Below are 24,841 nucleotides of genomic sequence, written 5' to 3'. Positions count from 1 at the left end.
TTACTTTTTTCTCTGCCACAAGGGTAATGTAGAAAGAAAGCTCTCAAGAGCTTCTTGAAATAAAAGCATTCAAAAAGAGCCTAGGGGGAGGGAGAGGGTAAAGGGTCAGCAAGGGAACTGGGAACGAATGACAAAGCACTGGGCAGTCGCTGAAGATTTAGAAGAAGAGCAAGTGCATTTTATTTTCACCATCCTTGAGATGTGTACTCAACAGCTACCAAAGAAAAAGAGGTGAGCCATTCAGCTAAGAACTCAAACAAAATTTTGCTCTACTCTACATTTAATAATGTAATCATCCCAGAGAACTCAATTTACATTGAGTGTGGAAGGTTTTTTTGCAGGGGAGAAATGTAACATTTAGAATTCAATCTTAAGTATGGCTGCAATACCAGGCAAAATTTTAAACATTCCTATTTACATTCTGAGTACTTTTGAAGTTTTCCAACAAGATTATCCAAATGACATTGATCCATTCCACTATCTTTTCTCATCTACACATCTCCAATAAAAACTCATTTGTTAAAGACTGTATCATAATCTTCCTCTCTATCAAAACTTCTATCATATTCTCAGAATCTTTCAACATCTACAATATATACCCATAGAGTTTCCATAATAAACATCTACTCCATTCCATTCCTAAGACTTGACCATTTGTCGTCACCCAGAATCCCACCTCAACAAATTATAATTTCTAACGTTACTCTCTGACCAGACTTCTTCTTCTTCCGTATCTCTCATGCCTTCATTTCTACTACACCCCACAGAGATCTCATGTCCTAGAATCCCTCAGTTTTTTACCAGCTCCCTCTCCCAGGCTCATACCCTTCCCCACTAGCTCTCCCACTAAATAGCATAAATTAACCTCTCCTTACCCAGTTTCCACATCTGTAAAATGGAAGTAACAATGTACTTCATCTTCATTCATTTATTCAACAGGTATTTGAGCCCATTCTGTATGCCAGGCACTGAGAATACAGACAGACAACAAAATAAACTCCCTTCCTATGGAATTTAAATTCTAGGGCTGAGGTTTTACCAAGCTGGTTGTCAGGATCAAATGAGTTAATATTTATAAAGAATAATGCACAGCATGTAATATGCAACATATGTAATATGCAACATTTGTCACAGCTCATCTAAACTGCTCTAACTTCAAAACCTTAATTTCCCTAGGCTCATAACTTGTCACTGTACCACTCTGGTAAAATCTCAATCCTAGACTAATAATATTACATTCTAATCTCCCATCACTTACTTCAGCTACAGAGGGCATCTAAGTGAATCACAACTGTATGGATTTGTTCCATTAAAAATGTGTAGTTTCTAGTCTCAACTGGATCCACAGGTTGGCTCACTGATTATTTCATTTGTTTCTGGTTAGCTTATTCTCTCCTTTATGGGGCTTCTTTCTCTCTGCTGGACTCTAAAACACTGATGCTCCCCAAGATCCTGTTTTCTGTCTTCTTTTATTTTCTTCTCAGCCCATATACCCTCCATATATGGCCCCATGGTTTCCAGCCCAGGGCCCCCAGTCACATCCCACAGCATCAGATTCAAAAGGTCAACTGCCTTGTTAGACCTCCCATACTGGTTATCTCACTACCATCTCAAACTCAAAATATCCAAAACTGATTTCCTTAGCTTCTAAATTGACCCTTACTCATGTATTCTCTCTGTTTGTTGTCATCACCATCCATGCAGTCGCCCCAGGTAGAAACTCTGGATTTAAGCTTGTCTGCTTCTCACCCATTGGCCATTTCCAAGTATCAAGTCCTAATGAATTTATGATTTACTAACAAGACAAGTAAAGAGTCTGAAATCTGTTCCCTCTTCTCCATTTCTATTATCACAGCCCTAGTTTAAGCCCCCATCAGATCTTGTCAAGCCAACTACTTCACAAATGCCTTCCCTGCCTCCAATCTTTTCCCCTTAAAATTTATCATTCACAATAGCTACCAGAGTATTCTATTTAAACCTAAATACTATCAAACCAGGTCTCTGCTTAAAAGTCTTCAATGGCTTCCCAAAGCCTAGAGAGAGAAATTCAAGCTCCTGAACATGGCATTAAAAACGCTCCATGATTTGGTTCCACACCCCTCCATCATTCTCTGTCCCTTATTTATGCTCCCACAGCACACACCTACTTGTACTTCCAGGACACATCATGCTATTTCTCACCAATGTGACTTTGCTCCTGTTCCACCCCACCTGGTCCTCTAATTCCATCCCCCATTTTCCTCATCTCAATTTTCTCTTTCTCTGATCCTTTAATACTCAGTTCAGACATTAACTCTTCCAGCAATGCTTTCTTTGGCCATTCTTTCCATTTCTCTATATTATAGTGGCTGCACTGTACTACAAATATCTGTTTTTGTGATTCCATCCATCATTTGTGAGCTCTGTAAGTGCAGAACCCCAGTTTTACCCATCATTGTATCCTCAGCAATTAGCACAGTGACTACACCATGGTAGGCAATTATTAAATGTTTGTTATATCATATAACCTTATCTCATACCAAGAATAAGTATCAAGTACCAAATTGTAAAATTACATAAAACTGAAAATGAAAAGTTAGGTGATTTATCTTTTCTGAATGTTAAGTGCTATGTTATCAGGGGGTTTTCAAGATTAGCTGCAGCTCCATTCAACAAAAACTAGGCTTTTAAATTGCTATAGTTTATCCACCAAATGGTTTTAAGTCTGTACTAAAAGAATAAGTTAATAATTTATAAAATGTATTCCTAAGTGTTTTGACATCTGAAAGAAAGATATCTTGTACCAAAAGCAAGGATGTACTTTGTAGAGGAAGGGAGTAACAACATGGAGACTTGAAGCCACAGATTAAATAATGTAATCATCCTAGAGAACTCATTTGACCCAATTTTTAAAGGAAAAAAATTAATACAAATTCCTATAGGCCTTACATTAACACACACAAATTACAGAGTAACACAGCAATTTTGCATTCATATAAAAGATATAATCAAGAGATACGTCTCACTTTCTGAGAAACATTTTATGAAGGTTATCGTCCAAATTCTTGAAGGCTATTTCATGTAGCATTGTGTATAATATACTCTCCCCTGCTGTGTTGAGATGGATTAATCTAAAATAATTGAAAATACCGTATCTTATATGACTTAGTCTTCCTAGTAGAGAAGTGGGCAAAACAAATACAGATGTGGATGGGACATTGTCATAATCACCCAGAATTCTCTGTGAGCATCTCAAATTACCTAATGGTCAGAGCTATAAATTGCTGTACATTTATATGTGTTCTTAAAAAATAAATGCCTTTATTCAACTGCAAGAGCTTTCCTTCTTATTTAAATGTAAATTACTGCTTAAAATATCCTACATAAGTGTTTGATCTTACAAAATAAAAGCAGGCCACTAAAGTAAATTAAGTAGGAAATACTGTCTCTTTGAAGAATTTCTGAAAGTATATTTAGGCCACATATACAGTTTCATCTCTAAAGGGAAAATCAGTAACAGTCATGTGTTTTGACTGATAAAACCACATGTTGCTGAAAGTTAAGTTATCTGAAGTGGCTGACAAAAAGCCACACACAAAACAGCTGAACTTTTCAGAGACAACATATTACCACGAGCATATAACTATAGGATGAGTTCTCTAAAGTAAAGGCTCCAAGTGGGAATAGGGTTAGGGGCTGACCCATGGAAAACCTTTCATGTAGTTATAAAACCTTTGAACTTATATAGAAATTTCTGTAAGCTAACATCATATTCTCAATGGTAAAGAACCACTGCTCTAAAGGATTTGTCTGATTCTTGTCTCTTTACCCTTGGTGTGTCACTTTTGAATATTACTACTGGCTTCACAAATCACAGTTGCCTAATTTTCTCTATTCACTGTCTAACTCTATTATACTATAAGACATTTCCAAAAGTACCACGTCAACATCCCTGAATATTGCTTTCCTAAATGTATACATGCTGCTGTTAAACTTTCTGATTTTAAATTATGACTCTATGAACTTACCTTCAGAATAAGAACGAGAAGTCACTATCACCATTTATGCACATGGTCACATCTACAATTAGACTAACAGGTCCTTTTACCTATATACTTTTCTCGTCCCATGAATCTATGGACATAAATTTCATTTTAAAGCAGTGTCTAGGGGTGCCCGGGTGGCTCAGTCGTTAAGCGTCTGCCTTCGGCTCAGGTCATGATCCCAGGGTCCTGGGATCGAGCCCCGCATCGGGCTCCCTGCTCCGCGGGAAGCCTGCTTCTCCCTCTCCCACTCCCCCTGCTTGTGTTCCCTCTCTCACTGTGTCTCTCTCTGTCAAATAAATAAAGAAAATCTTTTTTTTTTTTTTTTTTTTTTTAAAGAGTGGGAGAGGGAGAACAGGCTTCCCGTGGAGCAGGGAGCCTGATGCGGGGCTCGATCCCAGGACCCTGGGATCATGACCTGAGCCGAAGGCAGACGCTTAACGACTGAGCCACCCAGGCTCCCCAATAAAATCTTTAAAAAAAAATAAAGCAGTGTCTAAAAATATCAATTGCTGATATATTTTACTTTCTTGGAAAAAAGAAACGGAATTGCATAATCTTTTCATCACTGTATGACAATATGCTAACACCCTTTAAATAGTACCCTATTTATTAGAGAATATTGAAAAAGATGGCATATTCCCCTTAAGAGATCTACTTCCTACAGTTTTTTACAGTTTAGAGGTTAAATGCCAGGACGCCTACATTTGAATATAGGCTCTACTATGTGCCTATTAGCTATGTGACCTGCTAGCTATGTGACCTGAGACAACCACCTCTCTGTGCCTTAGTTTCCTTGCCATTACAGTAAGGATAACAATATCTTCCTCATAGGATTTTATTGCAGATGAAATTAGTATTTTTAAACTGCTTAGAATAGTGCCTGATATATGAACACTATAAAGTCAGATAAATAAACAAAATGGTAATATTCTGAAACAAAATGTTATGTCTACAAATGCAATTATAAGAATAAAAGACATATAAGAAAAATATAAGGGGCACCTGGCTGGTTCAGTTGGTAAAGCATGCAATTCTTGATCTTAAGGTTATGAGTTCATGCCCCATGTTGGGGGTAAAGCTTACTTCAAAACACAAAAATAATTAAAAAAAAATACCTTAAGGGGAGACTGGGTGGTTCAGTCGGTTAAGCACCCGACTCTTGGTTTCAGCTCAGGTCAAGAGCTCATGGTCTTGAGATTGAGCTCCTGGTCTTGAGATCGAGCTCCCATAAGGCTCTGCAGTGAGTGTGGAGTCTGCTTAAGATTCTCTTTCTCGGGGCACATGGGTGGCTCAGTCATTAAGCATCTGCCTTAGGCTCAGGTCATGATCCCAGGGTCCTGGGACTGACCCCGCATGGGACTCCCTGCTCCACGGGAAGCCTGTTCTCCCTCTCCCACTCCCCTGCTTGTGTTCCCTCTCTCACTGTGTCTGTCAAAAAAATAAAATCTTTAAAAAAAAAAAATTCTTTCTCGTCTCCCTCTGCCCACCCCCCCAACCCCACACACAAACATGCACTCTCTTTCCAAAAAAAAAAAAAAAGAAAAAGAAAAATATAAGGTAAGGCAACACCTTTCTCAAGCATCTTAAAATGTGGCCAATAAACAAGAAATATATGAGGGGCATCTGGGTGGCTCAGCTGGTCAATAAGCATCTGATTTTGGCTCAGGTCAGAATCTCAGGGTCCTGGGATCCAGCCCAGCTTCTGCTTGTCCCTCTCCTTTTACCCACTACCCCCCACCCCCCACTCATGCACACCCTCCCTCGCAAATAAATAAATCTTTTAAAAACCCAAGAAATATATGAGGTAGAAAACATGTAAATTTAGTGCTCAGAAAAATGTAAAATAATTAAAATTGTACCCTTTGAGATAAATGAATACATTTAAAGTATCTCACAACCAGGGATAGAAATTATTATGCTCTATTAGATACAAAAATAGTATTAAAAAACTTTTAAAAAGCCCCCAAAATTGATTACATTGAGAATTCACAGACTAAATGTAGATATATAGGAAATACACAGCCTTCTCCCCAAAATGATTCGCTTTTCTTTTTCTAGTTACTATTTTCAATTAATTACCAGTAAATACCATTCTTGTCAGTAATTACCAATACTAAGTATAAAATAAATAATTCTATAAAATAAGTTTAAGGTAAAAAAAATACAATAATTATTTGAGTACTCACCATCCAGTTTTTTTCATTATATTCAGTTAGCCAGCATATAGTAGTACATCATTAGTTTTTGATGTAGTGTTCAACGATTCATTAGTTGAATATAACATCCAGTAAAAAAAATTGTTACTCTTACCCATTGTATGTACTCTGTGTAGAAACAGAGTATTTTTCCAAACTTGTGTTATTTACTCATCCCTAAATTTTATATATATATATATATTTTAAAGATTTTATTTATTTATTTGACAGAGAGAGAGACAGCGAGAGAGGGAACACAAGCAGGGGAAGTGGGAGAGGGAGAAGCAGGCTTCCCGCTGAGCAGGGAGCCCGATGCGGAGCTCGATCCCAGGACTCTGGGATCATGACCTGAGCCGAAGGCAAACGCTTAACGACTGAGCCACCCAGGCGCCCCCCTAAATTTTATTATTTATCATTTCCTTTACAGCTGTACTATATTTGTATTCTTAATATATTACTTCGTTTTGCATGTTCTTGAATTTTATATAAATGGAAACATGTTGTTGTATATTCTTCTATGATTTGTTTTTTCCCAACATTATATTCCTAAGATGGCCCAAGCTGCTGGGCATAGCTATAATTCATTCATTTTCAGAATTGCGTAACATCCTATTGAGTGAATATACCACTATTCATCCTACTACTGATAGATATTTGAGTTGTTTTTTGTTGTTTTGTTATTATGAATAAGGCTATATTAACAACTATATACATCACCTGATCATCTGTATAAAGATTTAAGATATACTTAGGAATAGAGATACTGGATCATAGTGTATGTGCATCTTCAACTTTAATAATGCCATTTTTTTTTTTTCTGGTGGACGTACCAATTAACATTACCATCTGCACTGCCTAAGTGTTCCAGTTGTTCCATATTCACATGAACAGCAATACCATTTGGCCTTGAATTTTTGACAATCTAGAAGGCATGAAATACCTTTTTCACTGTGTTTTTAAATTTGCATTTCTCTGATTACATATGAAGTTGAATATCTCATAATGTGCTTATTGGTCAAATGAGTTTATTCTTTTATGAAGTGTACATTCAACTCCTTTACCCAGTTTTCTATTAAGTTGTTATCTTTATTTCACTGTGTGGCAGATCTTTATTTGTGCTGAATACTAATCCCCACTCTCTTTATGGTAGCTATTGATGAAATTATTTTCATGAAGTCATATTTGCCAATCTTTTGCATTCTGTGTTTTATGCATTTTTATCTTATTCGATGTCATGAAAACATTCTACTCTATTATCTCTAGAAAGTGTTAGTTTTACCTTAACTAAACGATTACCTTATAGATTTAGATATATAATCTAGTCTAACTAATTTCTCTAAATAATATAAGATAATGGCTCAACTCAATTTTTTCCATTTAATTAACTAACTACCTCAGTTATTGAAAGAGCCATCCTTTTTCCACTGACTGGCAATACCAGTGCCATTAAAGATCAAGTTTTTTTAATGGGTATCTTGCTATTATCCCTTGGATGTTTTAAAGAACTTGCTATAACCTGTGTGGATTTGGTATTTTTCTTTGCAAGAATATTTTTCCTTTATATTTTAAGACTATTCAATTTTCTATTCCTTCTTGAGCTAATATGAGCTACTTTTTTCTAGGAATTTGCCCATTTGATATAAGCTTTCAATATACTAGCATAAAGATTATTCCTGAAACATCTGTAGTAACATACCCTTTTTCATTCAAGTTACTGCTTTGTGACTTCTCTTTTTCCTTGATTAATCTTGCGGACAGTTCTCAATTTTGTTAGTCTTTTCAAATAATCTATTTTTACCTGTACTGTTTCCTCTCTGATTTACTTTTATTTTCTATTTCATTAATTTATATTTAGTTTTTACTTCAATTGGGGGGAGTATTCTTTTAGTCACTTCTAATTCTTAAGAATGCAGTTATTGTTTTTCAGCATTTATTCTTTTAATGTAAGCATTAAAGTCTATAAATTTCCATAAAGTATCAGTTTATCACAGTTTATCACATAAGTTCTGATATATGGTATTTTATTACTGTTAAATTATATTTTCTAATATTCCTTACAAGTATTTCTTTTACCTATGAGTTTTTTGTAAATAATACATCTCAACTTCCCCATACACACAGGAAAATTATGGTGCTAAATTACAGCTAATGTCATTGTAAACAGAGAATGTAGTATAATGCCAATCCCCTGAAATTGTGAAAACTGGCTGTATTTGACCAGAATGTTATCACTTTTTTTGTAAATAGGTCTTATGTGCTTTTAAAGAATTTTTTAAAGAATTTTTTAAAAAGTATTCTGAGATGCAGTGTTTCCTAAATGTCCATTACAGCAAGCCCATAAATACTGTTATTAAGCTCTTCTATATTTTTTTTTACATTTTTCTCTGCTTATTCCAATATTTACTAAGAAAGATTATTTTAAATAATTCACAATGCTGATGAATTTGCCTATTCCTTCTGTGGTCCTATTTTTTGCTTAATATGTTTTCAAAGTATATTATCAGGTACATACCAATTTAGAATTATCATTACTTTTATCATTATTTAGCGACCCTCACTTTCTAGGATAGTTTTTCCATAAAGTCAACTTCAGATGGTATTAATATAGCCACACAACACAACCTTTCTTTACTAAGTACTGTCAAGCGTATCTTTTTACATCCTTTCTATTTTCAAGTTTTCTATATCCTTTTTAAAGGTATGTTTCTTATAAATAGTACATATCTAGATTTTGTTATTTTATCTAATCTGACAATCAGCTTCTGTTAACTGGAGCATTTTGTCAGTTTATATGCACTGTAATTACTAATATATTTGCATCTATTACTAATCTTACTTTGTGTTTTCCACTTGTCTTTTTTCTGTTTCTCTTCTTTTCCTTCCTTCCTTTTTTTCTTAGATTATTTTTTCTCATTCTATTTCCCTCTTCTCTAATTTGAAAGATACCCATATTATTTCTAGATTTTTATTTCTTATCTCAGAGATTTTAACATGAATACATAACTTACCAAAGTCTACAGCTAATCAATAATTTTACCCTGCTCCCAGGTTTTATACAGTGTTTATCTATACCTACCCATATTTACCATTTCCTGTGTTCCTTATCTTTACATCTCAGACCTTCCCTCTGTAACCACTTTCCTCATCTGTGAGACTATGGTGATCAGCAACTCAGAGAACATAATGGCAGAAGTATGACCACTACTGTTACCTGACTGCTGACTCAACCAAATACAGTAATGGCAGATGGAAATCCCCAAACTCTATACAACCCAGGTGAACATGCACAAGATGGACGTTAGTGTGGCCATGAGACCTTAAAATAGCTAGCATCTTGCTTCCCTCCCCATATGCTTAATATATTAGACTCTCAATATAATAGACACTCAAAGTCTGTCTTACTGCCCTGAACTATTTTTGCAGTTGGTACAGTACAATTCCAAATCTATCTCTAATGAAAAACAAAAAAAAAAAAGGAGGAGGATGCCTCCCACCAATAAATAAATAAATAAATAAATAAATAATCAGCTTGATGTGACAGAAATTGAAATTACATAGAATTTTATGACCATTACGTTTAACTATTTTAACACATAATACATAAGACAAGTCAAGCATATAAATAAGATATAAATGAATACTAGTAAAATGGGGTTAGGTTTTAAAGTTTAGATTAAAAACATTTGGTATATAACATACAGAGCACAAAAGTCCCTCTACATACAAATTAGGTCAATGTAAAATAGAGAAAAATGGTGTATAAATAAGGCACTATTTTTTACATTAAAAATTATTAACTTAGAGGTTGAGACATGATAAAGTGTGTTTCCTCTGCACTTGGACTAAAAAAAGGCACTGTCTTTAATCTTGTAGCATACAGTGTAACTCCCAAAAAAGCTTGAATTTTTTTTTTTTGTTGTTCAATAAGAAAAACATATATCAGGACTACAGCTATTTTCAATGAGAAACACTCAGGTTGTGTGGCTATGTTTTTTTCTATTATGTTATGTTAATCACCATATATTACATCATTAGTTTTTGATGTAATGTTCCATGATTCATTGCGTATAACACCCAGTGCCCCATTCAATACGTGCCCTCTTTAATACCCATCACCCGGCTAACCCATCTCCCGACCCCCCTCCCCTCTAGAACCTTCAGTTTGTTTCTCAGAGTCCATAGTCTCTCATGGTTGTGTGGCTATATTAATATCATCTGAAGTTGACTTTATGGAAAAACTATCCTAGAAAGTGAGGGTCACTAAATAATGATAAAAGCAATGATAATTCTAAATTGGCATGTACCTGATAACATACTTTGAAAACATATTAAGCAAAAAACAGGACCACAGAAGGAATAGGCAAATTCATCAGCATTGTGAATTATTTAAAATAATCTTTCTTAGTAAATATTGGAATAAGCAGAGAAAAAGTTTTATTTTATTTGATCTGGTTTCGTGGATGCCTAGTTATTTCAATGCAAACAATAAAATAGCCAGCTTACTTACTAGTTTCATTTACCATAGGCAATCAGGTCCTGGGATCATGCCAGCCAAAAGAATGGCAAGGATTATCTAACTGTATTTTATTAAATATCTGTAATAGAGAACGGATATCAAAGTATATATAACAGGTTCACAAGATGGGAGTTCTACACAGAACCATTAATAAGTGCCAGAAACAACCCAGAAATTTATGAAGAAATAATAAACTCAAAGGATTTTACACGTTTGGAGAGCCATCATTAATAGCAGTAAAACCATCTTATGCCATAGGGACTGTAAGTACACAACACATCTATATAAGCTGTGATTTAATGATTTAGAAAGAAGAAAAAAATGAAAACATAATTCCTTACAATAGTGCAGAGTTCAGAAATGCATGGCCAACTTGATGCATAAATTTGTTTTTTATTTTTTAACTTTTTAAAAATCTATTTAAATTCAATTAATTAACATATAATATATTATTTGTTTCAGGAGTACATCAGTGATTCATTAGTCTTATATAATACTCAGTGCTCATTACAACACATACCCTCCCCAATGTCATAGATTTTAGCAACCAACTCTAACCAAGGCCACTTTTGTTTCTAGTAAAGGCTGCTTTTTATTGATATTGATGATGACAATAGAAGTGGTGTGGTGGCAGCACCATTTTAGAGCAATTTCTATGTGAATCTATTAGCATTATAGTATACATAAGCCAAAACTCAGGAAAGCAGGACAAATCAGCTTTTACTTTAATAGTTTTTCCCACTTTTAGTAAGGCACGTATACTCTTGAATTTTTAATCATTTAAAACTTAATACATAAAGAAAATAAGATGATGAACTATATAATTATATTCAAGTCACTTGCTGCTTTAAGATCTTTGGCAATTCTTCAACACTTTCAAGATAGAATCCCATCATGGCAATATATAGCTGTTTTTTGTCTTTTTTTTTTCATTTGCTTCCTATCTAATTCTCTAGCCTCATGTTTAGCCTTTCCTCCACTAACCCTACAGAGTTCAACCAAACCTGTGACTTGCAGGTCCCACAATATATGCATGCGTGTGTGTGTCTCATATACTTCTGTAATTCTATTCCCCTACCTGGAATAATATATTCCACATTTTTACTAAGATAACCCACACACATTCTTTAAGATTTGGCCATCCCCTCTATGCATATGGGATAGAATATCACATCAATTACCAAACTATATTCTAAAGGTTTGTTTTCCTGGTTTTTTTTTTTTTTTTTTTTACCCTCTAGTATACTGTAAGCTCTTTAAAGCGAGAAACTGCATTTTTCATCTTCGGCGTTTCATTGCCTAGCACACATTAATCCATCATACTCATTCTACAGATGAACAGACTTAGGCCAAATACATTATTTTCCCAATTTCATAGGCCAATTAATGGCAGCTTTAACATTAGACTAAGATTTCTATCTAAGACTTCTATCTCCTAGTTCAATGCTCTATCCATAAACACACCTACAGATATCAGATCAGAAGGAATTATGTCACTAATATCTAGAATGTTCAAGGCAGATACAGAACTAAATGGAGTATAAAAAAGTAAGTGCTTTAAAAATAAAAATAAAACACAAGTTAGTTACGATGGATTTTCAAGGAATAGGAACAGGTGATAAAAAGAAATAGACCTCACTGATATGAGGAATTCTTAATCTCAGGAAACAGAGTTGCTGGAGTGGTGGGGGGTGGGAGGGATGGGGTGGCTGGGTGATAGACATTTGGGAGGGTATGTGCTACGGTGAGCGCTGTGAATTGTGTAAGACCGTTGAATCGCAGACCTGTACCTCTGAAACAAATAATACATTATATGTTAAAAAAAAAAAAAAAAAGATAGCAGGAAGGAAGAATGAAGGGGGCAGATCCTGAGGGGGGAGACAAACCATGAAAGACTATGGACTCTGAGAAACAAACTGAGGGTTCTAGAGGGGAGGGGAGTGGGGGGATGGGTTAGCCTGGTGATGGGTATTAAAGAGAGCACGTACTCAATGGAGCACTGGGTGTTATATGCAAACAATGAATCACGGACACTACATCAAAAACTAATGATGTAATGTATGGCGATTAACATAACATAAAAAAAAGAAATAGAAAAGTCAGATAGAAAAAATACTATCTTAATAAGAATTCTGTGGGAGTTATTTCAGTGACATATACATTTTACTCATAAATATGAGTAAGTAAATAAATGCATCTGCAATCAACTCATCAAAGTTCAAAGGAATTAAACATTTTTTTCTTTAACCATAACAAAATGAGGGGTAAAGTATGTAGCTAAAAATCAGTAAGATCAAGCATTTATGCCAAGGTAATTGGCATAATAATAATTTATGCCAAAGTAAAAAGGGGGGTAAGGAGGGTAGCTTTATCTGGTTGTATGTTACCTTTTATTGGGCAAAAAAATGTAAAGGGAGTAATATTTTAACTTAAATGAAAAATCACCAACTTAAGAAGAATAGACTGAAAGGGATCAGAGAAAGCATTTCTGAAGAAGAAATATCTGAGATACATTCCTGTCCACTTTTCAAAATATAGCAGAAAATATGAGGTAGGGAAAAAGGAAATGTATTTCAGGTAGAAGGAACCAAAATATATTCAAATGCATGGAGGGAAATACAGCCTGTGGATATAGGAATCTATAGTTAAAAGGAGGAGGAGGGAAGTGGTCAGCAGACAGAAGAAATAGCAGGGACAGGATCATAAATCTGGGCCTTGTATGTCATGGAAAGAATCTTGGTTTTATCCAGTAAGTTAATAAAGATCCAGAGAAGGCATCTGATTGGGAGAATTATTAAATCATCTGTTTTTTACAAAGATAATTTTGGCAGCAGCCTGCATGGCAAAGAAGAGTAGGGACAAACAATAGGTTTTCCATGAGAAATGAAGATCCTAAAGCCACAGAGATAGAAATGGAGAGGAAAAGACTGATTTGAAAGACATTCAGAATATAGGACTGGCAGATTTGGTGATCATCAGGTTATGAGAGGGAAGGTTAACCCTAGGTTTTAACTTGAGTGTAATACATTGGCGGTGGCACTAACAAGATCATGAATAAGAAGGAAAGTAAGACTTGGTGGGAAATAAATTAGTTCGACTTTGGACTTGTAAAATTGGACAGTCCTGTGGTATATATAGATGGAAAAGTTGCACAGACAACTGCATACATATTTGGAACTCAATCTAGTTCTGGGCAAGAGACAAAGATTTTGAAAACATCAGCATATATGTGGAAGCTAAGACTAAAAGAATTGGGTCAGACTTCTAGGTAGGGCATATTGAGTGAGAAGAGACAGCCCTGGGTAATTTCAAAAAGAGGCTCTAAGAAACAAGAATGGAGAAAGATGAGAATTTAAGAAAAGAGTAAAAATACAGAAGCTAAGGAAGCAAAACCTTCCAGGAGATTCAACAATAACAAATATAGGAAAGTCAAGTAAGATAAAGGTTGAGAAACGCTGGCAGGATTTGGAGGTCACTGGAGACCTCTAGTAGGTACTGCAGCTTCAGCAGAACAGTAAGGTGGAATCCTTATACTCAGAGATGGTTTAAAAAATGTTCATTTCAAAGGGATAAAATTATGTCCCTTAATGAATTCAAGATAAACGGTAGGTTTGAACAAATTCCCATGTAAAGATAAAAGCTATGGAATGTAAAAAAGAATTGGTATAATGCTAAACTCATTAAAACTGTGTAGGAAATAAGAGACCATGAAGATAACATTCACCATGGACACTCTCTTTGGGCACCTTTCTCTGAAACTCTAGCTTCACTCAAGTATTTCTCTGTGAATTAAAAATGTGTCAAGGACATGAAAAATTCTGAAAACACTGACTAAGCACAAAGCCACTGCTCTCAGTTTAAAATGTATAAAACCAGGAAAGTAGGATTTGTGTTTCTCTACAATCTTGAGCTCTGGTTCTTAGTTGGGTCTTGAAAAATATTTTTAACATACTCAAACAGAAATTCTCACACAGAATTTTTATTAGTAAGACCAAGTTTTAGCCTCCTGCAAACTACTCAGGGCTACCTCAGGCAGGCTTGTAGATGAAGATCAAAACAGGGTAAAAGACAAAAATTAACCTGAAATGGATCATAGACCTAAATGTTAAAGCTATAAAATTCTAAAAACACAAGGGAAAAAATCTTGGAATGGGCAAAGATTTCTTAAAACACAAAAAGCACAAAGCCTAAGAGAATAAAGTTATAAATTGGACTTCATCAAAATTTAAAACTTTTGCACTTCAAAGATACCATTAAGAAAATCAAAAGGTAAGCCACAGAAAGGAAAAAAATACTTTAAATACCTATATCCAAAAAGAATTTGGATCCAGAATATATAAAGAACTCTTACATCTTGATAATAAAAAGATAAGCAACCCAATTAAAAATGGGCAAATGATTGGAATAGACATTTCATAAGAGAAAATACACAAATGGCCAATAAGTACATCAAAAAGATACCCAAACATCATTATAGTGAAGTCCAAACTAAAACCAAAAGAATACTATGACATAACTATTAGAATAGCTAAAATTAAAAACATGGACAAACGTTTATAAGGATTGGAACAACTAAAACTTTCATACAACGTAAAATGTTACAAGCACTTTATAAACCAGTTCCCAGTTTCTTACAAAGTCAAGCATGTACTTACTATATGACCCAGCAATTCAAACCTTGGGTATTTACCCCCCAAAAATGTAAGCATATATCCACATGAAAATTTGTATGTAAATGTTCACAATAGCTTTATTCTGTACCAAAACCCAGAAACAACCCAAATATTTTGCCCATTGTAGGGGAATGGATAAACAAATTGTGATATATTCATGCAATGGAATACTACTTAGCAATACAAAAGGAATGAACTCCTGATACATGCAATAACACGGATGAATCTTGAAAACATCACATGAGTAAAAGAAGGCAGGCAAAAGAGTACATACTGTATGATTCCATTTATAGGAAACTCTTTTAGAAAGAGTAAATCTAATCTCTACTCATCAAAAACAGATCATTGGTTGCTTGGGCTAGACTAGGGGAGGACTGACTGAGATGAGGTACGAGAGAACTTTCTGGGATGATGGAAATGCTCTATAGCTTAACTGTGGTGGTGGTTACACATGCATGTAAGTATGTGAAAAGTCATCAAAATGTATAAGCATAATGACATATGTAAATTATATCTCAATAAAGTTTATTCACACATACACAAAATGGTACAATTTCAACTTCTGTCTTAGGATTGCCCTGATCTATGCCACAAGAACATACTATGTGTTAAGAATACATACAACCATCTTCTTAAAAATATTCCCAACTAAACGAATGAATCTGTATGAGAATCTGTGGACTGCACACTCTTTAGGGTATTCAAATATAGAATATAAAGTTTAGCTTCCTTGGGCTTGGGTTCTTTGTGTTATGCAACAGAATAGCATGGGGACCTTATCCTCAAAGTTCATGTCCTTATTACATATAAAAGTAATACGGTAAGGTCTTCCTCAATATAATACCCCTCAATATAATAAAAGAGTCCAAGGCATCCTTCCTCAAGCTGAAAGACGTAACACAATAGCATTAAGATACTACTCTATTACTGATTTAACAAACAGCCTTGTCCTTAAGGCCAGAACTACTAAGCAATGTTTAAAGTCAAAGCTATAGAAATAATGAATAAACTTCATAACCACATCCTTTTAAATCAAGTTATATCAGAGTTAATATTGGATAAGAGAATAAGAAATTGTCAGTTGATGGAAGATATATTTAAAATAACTTAATCTAATAATGTAAGTAAAAATTTAAACAAACACATATAAAGCACAGTGCTTTACACTCCTCATTTAACTTTCCCAACTCTGAGATTATCATACCCATTTTACACATGGGGAAATTCAAGCATAGGGAGACTAAGTAACTTGGTCAAGGTGACTCAGCTAGTAAATGACAGGATAACCCACACTCTTAACCACTCTGTTTCTGAAAGGAAGAAAGGAAGGAAGAAAGAAATTCTATATTCAAAAGGTGAACTCCAGATACATTAAAGACTTAAATATGAAAGGTAAAATTACAGAACTATTAGAAGAAAACACAGGAAAATATCTTTGCAATTTGTGGATCATGAAGGACTTTTTACTGCCCGCAAAATAAAAAATTTCAAGTACATTAAAATTAAGGATTTGTGTATCACTGTCAAAGTCAACACATGCTGACACACTGGGAAAATATTTGCCATGTCTAAAATTACCAAGGGATTACTATCTCAGATAGAGGATTCTGGGAAACCAACAAAAAATGGAAACCCAACCAAAAAGAAGGGCAAAGGGTATGAATAGGCCAGACATGAGAAGGGAAACTCAAACAGCTAGGAAGGATATGAAGAAATAATCAACCTCCCTGGTGAACAGAGAAACCTATCACAGCAACCAAACCATAAGATTCCATTTAACAACAGTTAAATTAGCAAAATGTAGGACGTTCTACAGTAAGAAATGCTGGCAAAACTGGGAAAAAGTAAAAATTTGTATACGATGTTGGTGAGGGCAAAAATTGGTGTAGCCATTTCAGAAATAATCTGGCATAATTTAATGATATTAAATATGTGACTAACCTATTACACAGCAATACCACACCTGGATATGTATACCTAGAAAAACTCTTCCACAGCCATTAGCAACATGTATGAAGATGTTTATTACAAAATTATTTGTACTCAAGAGTTGGAATCAACCTGGGCATCCATCATTAGGGGAACTGATAATTTGTGCTACATGCAAACCATGAAATATTGGACAGTTAGAATCAATGAACTAGATGTACATAGAGCAATATGAACAGATACCAAAAAATGCTTAGTGAAGAAATATATAGCAAAATAGCAGTTATATAGATGTAAAACACACAAATAACAACATTATTTTACAAGGATAGAGACATAACCAAGAATATATATAAAACATACTAGATTGGGTGCAAGTGAGAGTCAGGAAGGTGTTGAGATTGGGAATGAAGAGGAAAAATTATAATCAAAATAATGAGGTATGCCTCTAAACAATATAAACCAACTTTGTTATCTGAAATGTTTTAAGTGATAGTTATGTCAACTTTTAAATTTGATAAATTTATGCAAATGGTTAAAGAAATCCCTTTTTCTGTGATGACTGAGCATTCCTTACATCTTGGTTTTAACCATGATGAATTTGAAAATTCATGACATTTAGTTCTTCCTTGTTGCCGTCATAGATAAACATGCTCAAATGGCCTAATAAAAGAAATACTGAGCTATGAACCTGAAAAGCTGTAACCTAGTCCAAGCTAACTAGTAAAAGGAACTTGGCAAAGTCATTTTACTTCCCTGAAAGTTTGCTTATCTGCAAAACCAAATTTGAATGATTCTCCAAATCTCTCTAGCTCTGAAATTATTTATTTTCCTAATATTTATTCATATAGAATTATTTTTTCTCTCCCCCAACTGTTTACCCCGGCCACCACCAAAACAACAATAACAACAACAACAACAAAAAACCAAGATCAAAAGAGATTTTAGAACAGTGATGTAGCAATAGGAATGAATAGCAACTTAGTTTCGTAGGGTAGAAAGGAGAAAACACTAAAGGGATACAGTGATTTTCACAGCCTTTTCACATATGTAAGGCAGAGTATTTCAGCCCAAGTTCAGACAATCTACTCCGTGAAGGATTTACCACATGTCACTATTACCTCTCCTAAAACGTAAGTTAAAGTCACTAGTGGAATTTCTACTTGAAGGCCCTAAACTTCAGCTTATCTGTATCAGTTTTCAGATAGAAAAAATATCTCTAAAGATCCCTTCCATATAAAACATGTAAGATTCCAAGAGAAAAATGAATTTTTAAATTAACAAACTAGTCATACTCTGAGCATTTAACAAAAAGCCAACCATTCAATTAGAAGTGAGGATTAAATGGGGATAAAGACCTTAAGAATAAGGAAAATTAGAATACATTACAGGTTGGTGACCATGAATAGCAACTGAGATATCTAAGAAATAATGGTATCACATATTATAAAAAGAAAATTGACACCAGAATATTAAAAATATCTAAAAACCAAAATTAAGATAGTTACAGTACCTAAAAATTTGAAATTATATCTTAAAGGGGGAAAATAGAAGACTTCCAATATTCTTAGAATACAACAATAAACATGAGAAATTGACATCATTCCCTTATTTATCTCCCATTCACATTTAATTTTAACTACGGATGGGGAAGGTGGGGAGGGGAGTGGGAATTAAGAGGTCACAAAACATCTGTTACTAATAATTCCAGCACAGATGTAGTTGTTACTGCAAAAGAGATGATGAAGTTGTTCCCAGGTTGCCATACTATAAGGTCTCCAACCAACAGCCATAGTTTATACTCAAACTCCCTGTATCAAGTCTCAATAAATACATAAAGTTGATTATGAGGAGAATTATCTACATGGACAGATATATGCAATCCCTATAAATATAGTAGGTATATATTAAATAACAGGAAGATGTTTAAAAAATAAATGAGATAACTTTTAAGAGCATGAAAAAATATTTCATAGCTATAATACAAGTATAGACTTACATTTGGCTGTTTTTGCTTTACTTTTTGGAACCTTTCAATTTATCTACACCTAAATGATATACTTCAAAATATGTTTTAACAAAATTAATGAGTTCTAAATATTAAATTTTTTTCTCTGAAAACAACTGTAAGGGAGATTTTCCTTATTAGAGAACACCGTTATATTTAAGTGTTATAGAATACTGCCATCTTTTCAAGCAACCCAGTTCCACGTTAACAAGCAGTATAACCCACCTCCATCAAGGTTAAAAATCTAGACATGCTCATATACACCACACTGAAAATATTTATTACTTAAAATTGATGTCCTAAGAATGCTTCCTCTAGGAATACGATTCTGAAAACACTATCCCATCCAAAGGAAAGATTATTTCCTAAAGCAATGCATGTATAATAGATTAAATTTTAACTGGGGTTACTAAAATCTTGTTCTATTAGGTGTATATCCATTAATTTTCTTTCAACTTACACCTAGTTTAATGATATTTTACTAGTAATATGTACAAAATATAGCCTTCTAAAAAGTGTTTTTAAAAAATATTTTATTTCCTAACCAGGTTACTTTTCTAGTTTAAGAGTTTAAGATTTCCTTTTAACAATGAACTTTTATTCTAGCTTCTATCTCTATTAGAGAGGAACAGACATTTCCCCATAAATTAGTGATCCTGCTGCAAACACTAAGAAACCTTTTCTAATCCCAAATACTATTCTACAATTTTATCAAGTCCTCTAACCTTTCATTGCACTTTTACATATTAATGCATATCTTCTTCCAACATCTACATGATTTTTCTTCTTCTCTACTACAATTCAATACAGGTAGTTGAGAGTAGTTAATATAATTCCACATGATGTTGCATCTGTGTTTACATATGGCTCTAATCACATGCTTAAAAGTAATTTATACAGGGGAAAGCAAAAAAGGAGGAAAAAACAATAAAAACACAATTATATCCCATAATTGTGTTATTTTTAAAGTATCATTCCCAATTTGATAGAACTTTCTCAGTTCTCACCACATGCTTCAAAGCAACTAAAATTGCAAACACAGGGTACAAACTTTCAAAAATACTATAAACGAAAGAAAGAAAAAAACCCCGAAATATTCCATATGCTTTTACATAAGGCTCATCTTAACAAATGATTGATGCTTTCAATTTATAAGATAATTTAAGTTTTGCTCCATGCCACAATTGTATATGTTATGGCTTTGTGGTAAACTTCCCCAGTTCATAAAAGTAGTAAGTGAATCACACCTATTTACTACTGAGCTCTAAGAATTAGGTGAACACCAAATTCAAGAAACATCTGTCAGGAAATGTAAAACTATATTTACACACACACACACACATACACACACACACATAACACATACTCTTGAAAAACCATGACACCCTAAAATGAGAAATTCACACAGGCTTACCTGGTAATTCAGGTAATTCCTACTTAATTCAAGATAAACAGTATTACTATTGCACTATGATACTGCTGTTGTTGCATTTACAGAAACACCATTAAAAATAATTAGGGAAATAAATATTTCTAACATTTGACCTAACAAAAGCCTTCCAAAAGTTTACAGTTATATTAATATAATTATATGGACACACACCAAAAAGATATTACTGAATACATCAAGTCTCATGCAATTATTTATATGTGAAAGTTACATTACCAATTTACACAGTTTGAAAAGAATTAATGAATACATACAATAATTATCAAACTAAAGACACTTTTTTGCTACATTTAAAACATCAAAGCAAACTTATATTTCTTAATTTACAATTGATAAATGTAAAGTTTACACACTACCTTATTCTGATTCTTAACTAGAATCAGAAGAAAAAGGAAAAGACAAAATCTAAAAATCACTAACATCTGAGTGACTGCTGGTTAACACTTTCTTTAGTTGTTGTCTGCCCAACCCATAGTTTAAGTTTACAGAAGTTATGGGAACATAATTAGACAGTATTAACAATCAATTAATTGCAATTTTTCTTAACCATATTTAACAGTTTACAAATTTTAACACCTAAAATATATGTTTTAAAAAAATAAAATAAAATATATGTTTTCAGGAAATCTTACAATGAATAAAAAAGGTTAAAAAGTATAGAAAATATGCAAAATAAATACAGGCCAATCATCACATATCTTTTCCAAACCTAACAACATAAAAACTTAAAAAAAAAGAAAGGCAGTAATACAACTGGTCTAAACCAAGACTGAATCGATAGCAATATCAATCTCAGTATTTAAAAAGCTCATATTTATAAAATTGTTCAAGTTAAAACATTTCTACTTCTTTCCATCTAAGCAGACTAGCAGACTAGAAAATGCTTATGCCTAATTTACCCAGGGCTAGTCTTAAGTAACACTAAGATCCAGAATTACACCAAAGGTCCCTATTAATGCAGAGGTCCCAATCAACAGGAGATAGACTTATGGTGCTACTACACCAATAATCATTTTTGTTAGCATCCTCTACTGGCGGTTTCCAAAGACAGCAAGTGGAAATGGTGCAAATGACAGAAAAATATGTACCTCCTATTCCATCCAAAGTGAATTAATCAGCATGTGGTCATTAGTAGCTACAGCACATTTCTCTCCCCCTACCTCCAAAATGCATACATACGTACATCCGAAAACCACACAGAGTAGAAGTGGAAAATTAGAAGACATATTTTTAAAATACAACAAACAAAGCATTACATTACAAAGGGTAAAAATCGATTTTATGCAATTCTAATGCCACTCCTTTATAGATGACTAACATCATCACCATAAAGTTACTATCTAATGTTTGTTGCTTTGGTCAAGCCTTGCTCAATTGGTTTACCCATGTCAAGTTACATTACTTGATTCTCCCACTAATATCCTACTCTGCAGATATATTCCAGAAAGGAAATTAAAATGTTTTACTGGAGGCCTAGCAATAAAATCTATGTATCTTATTTTTAAATGAACAAAAAAATTACTTACATATAAATAACAACATAAAATATCTCTATGACCCACTGTACATATCATTTATTCCCTCATTAAAAAGATTTAAGAGTTAACATTTTTCATGCAATTCTCTCCAATAAACAATTGCAACTTAAATATGACTGCGTTGCTAAGAAATATTAACCAGCACCTATTCTGAGGTTTCACAACACAATGGCATATAACTTCATTTTTAATTTGCAAATTATAAGGCTTAATCAAATAGCATGGCTATAATCATCGGCAATGGATGAAATGCATTTGAGAACAAAAAGAAATACAAGGACAGAGCCAAAAGTGATGAAAATGGAAGATACCTGTAGTGGTACGGTGCTATCTTAAACACCTTTTGTTTTCTGAGAGTAATGCATACTGCAGACAAGACATTTTGTGCTAAACAGCCCAAATCTGTTTTTCTAATATTAAACACAAAGGAAAAACACTGACAGCAAGCGTGGTAAATAAATCCCTCCCTTGAGAATGAAAGCAGCAGACAGGAGGGGGCTGACATACATGCAGGAGAAAACTAAACACCATCTTTTTTCTACCTGCACAAGTTGCCATTTGCTGCAGCGATCGAGAACCTCTTTTTCCTGTTGATTTCAAGTACCTTTCAGGATAGCTTTTTTTTCCCCCTTAAGTCATCTGTTGATATGCCTTATGAGTGTAATATTCATATCACAGGATCTTTAGGAGAAAAATCCATTCTTTCCTGTTCAGGTAAACATGTTTACAGCAGCTGCACAGACGCTGGGTGGTTCAGACTCACATGTCACACACATGTCGTCAGCAACAAGAAAAGCCCCTTTCTCTGGCGATGAACATTTTAAATAAGGTAAAAAGCGAGCAGCCCTTTCCGAACCAACTTACCTTTCATAAAGCCACATCAGCAACAGTGGCAACAGCTCAATATAGCACACTATTGGACGCTAAAACAGGAAATTAAAATTGCAATAGCCTATGCTCCGCTCCTTGCTGTAACAAGTCATCTCTCCACAATGACGATACCAAATATTAGTTATCAATCATAACTAACAGACGTCTTTAAAACGCAAATGTTTATTTGAATAACTAAAATCATTCATGAAAGCAGTGATTTTAATGTCGGCTCAAATATATTAAAAATATTTTTACGATTGGAAGGAAACATCTTGAAACAGCTTAAAATCTTCGTATCTGCTTCTAGACAGGAAATCCCACACAAAATCTAAAATTGCCAGGAAAGGTTACAAAACCTCGCGTTTCGCATCCCAGAGGGGAGGGAGAAAGGGAGCCCAGGAGCGGGGGTGGGGCGGGGGAGCACGAGAGAGTTTTTACTTAAACACGTATTTCCTCATTTTCTGGAAGAAACAGCAATCCCATTATAGGCGCATTTATTTCCCTACAGTTAAAAAGTCGTTTTAAAAATAACGTAGGAACCAAAACGAGCCCCTCGGACCGAAATGTACATGTAATTCCTTATATAGACTCGGCTGCAGCCAGCGGCAGGGCCGTTGCCGCCCATTATTATACAAACAGGTACCCGGCCGGCGCGGGCGGGGGACCTCGCCCCGCGCTCCCGCCGCCCCCGGGCGGAGAAGTCTCGCCCCTCTCGCCACAGGAACTGTCCAGACAATAACAATCAGCAGACATTTCGCTGCTGAACAAGAGGGAGAGAAAGCACAGAATCGCCCCCAAGATAAGAGAAATACAATCAACTTACAACGTCTCTCCAAACTGGAAAAGGCGACTGTGCAACAACAACCACATGTTCGGGTCTCGCTCTCTCTTGCTGTCTCTATTTTTTTTTTTTTTTTTTAAACTCTCAACGCCAGGCAGAGGGGTGTGTATTGCCCCGGCACACCAGCACAAATCAATAAACACTGCAGCTGCAGCGAGAGCAGCAGACCCGTGCGTCCGTCGGTCCGTCTGCCCCCTCCCCCACCCTCCTTCCACCCGAGACCGAGAGCGCCATCCAAGCTCCATTATCCGGCTTCAGCGCTCCGTGCGTCCGGCCCAGGTAACAACTTCCCCAAAAACCGAAAGAGAAAAATGAGAGGCATACGCACAGAACCCCATCCCAGCGCGGAGAAGGAGTTTCCCCCGGGGAGGGGGGATCTGTCTGTGGTGCTTCCCTGTCTCTAAGACCAGGTAACAACTCCACAAACACACCCGCTGCCCAGCTCGCCGCCATCCACAGATCTCCCACAGCAGCAAGTAGGTGCCCGCTCCTGCCCCGTCTCCCCTGCCGCCCCGCCAGCTCCCCACTGAAAGTGGACCTCACTCGCGGGGCTCGCCTCGGCGTCCCCAGCCGGGGGTCCAGGGCGCGGTGGTCGGAGGCGCGGGGGAGGAGGGGTGCTTAGGGACCCGCGCCTCCGCTCCGCTAATCCCCATTCCGCGAGCGCGCCTCGCCGGCCGGTCACAACTTTACCGCCGCCGGCCGAGCCCGGTCCGCCAGCGGCGCGCACCGCCGGCGCCCGCGCACACGCGCGCACGGACGACACGCAGCCTGCGGCCGCCGCGTCCCGCCGCCG

At 35.4% G+C, this 24,841-nt stretch overlaps 1 protein-coding gene across 1 annotated transcript in view; it reads right to left on the bottom strand.

Moving 5' to 3' along the window:
* ZEB1 (zinc finger E-box binding homeobox 1) overlaps positions 1-24,769 on the bottom strand; it is a 185,642-nt gene extending 160,873 nt beyond the window's left edge. Inside the window, exon 1 of the mRNA XM_032395859.1 lies at positions 24,587-24,769. The gene's annotated coding sequence lies outside the window, so the exon portion shown is untranslated. The remainder of the gene's footprint in view (positions 1-24,586) is intronic.
* Positions 24,770-24,841: the final 72 nt, after the last annotated feature.

The sequence above is a fragment of the Phoca vitulina genome, unplaced genomic scaffold (assembly GCF_004348235.1).
Source record: "Phoca vitulina isolate PV1807 unplaced genomic scaffold, GSC_HSeal_1.0 scaffold88, whole genome shotgun sequence".
Classification (NCBI taxonomy): domain Eukaryota; kingdom Metazoa; phylum Chordata; class Mammalia; order Carnivora; family Phocidae; genus Phoca; species Phoca vitulina.
Note: the sequence above shows the minus strand (reverse complement) of the source record. Positions and strands in the feature narration are given on the sequence as shown.